The sequence below is a fragment of the Etheostoma spectabile genome, chromosome 21 (assembly GCF_008692095.1).
Source record: "Etheostoma spectabile isolate EspeVRDwgs_2016 chromosome 21, UIUC_Espe_1.0, whole genome shotgun sequence".
Classification (NCBI taxonomy): Eukaryota; Metazoa; Chordata; class Actinopteri; order Perciformes; family Percidae; genus Etheostoma; species Etheostoma spectabile.
The window spans coordinates 18,925,665-18,926,036 of NC_045753.1; the positions used below are offsets into that span (position 1 = coordinate 18,925,665).

At 40.6% G+C, this 372-nt stretch overlaps 1 protein-coding gene across 1 annotated transcript in view; it reads left to right on the plus strand.

Annotated features, from left to right (window-relative positions):
- Positions 1-372, plus strand: part of lgi1b (leucine-rich, glioma inactivated 1b) — a 21,691-nt gene that overhangs the window by 10,681 nt on the left and 10,638 nt on the right. The window lies entirely within an intron of this gene.

The following is a 372-nucleotide window of genomic DNA, read 5'->3' on the forward strand; positions in this document are numbered from 1 at the left end:
CATAGGCACACTTCAACTGTGAGAGACGTAATCTAAAAAAAATCCAGAAAAATCACGTTGTATGATTTTTAAATAATTAATTAGCATTTTATTGCATGACATGAGTATTTGATACATCAGAAAAGGAGCTCTTAATATTTGGGACAAAAACCTTTGTTTGCAATTACAGAGATCATACGTTTCATGTCTTGACCAGGTTTGCACACTGCAGCAGGGATTTTGGCCCACTCCTCCATACAGACCTCCTCCAGATTCTTCAGGTTTTGGGGATGTCAGTGCCCAGCGACAGCCCCGAAACCTGATCCATTAGTCCAGATACAGACTTTCAGCTCCCTCCAAAAAAACTTTCTATTGGGTTCAGGTCTGGAGACT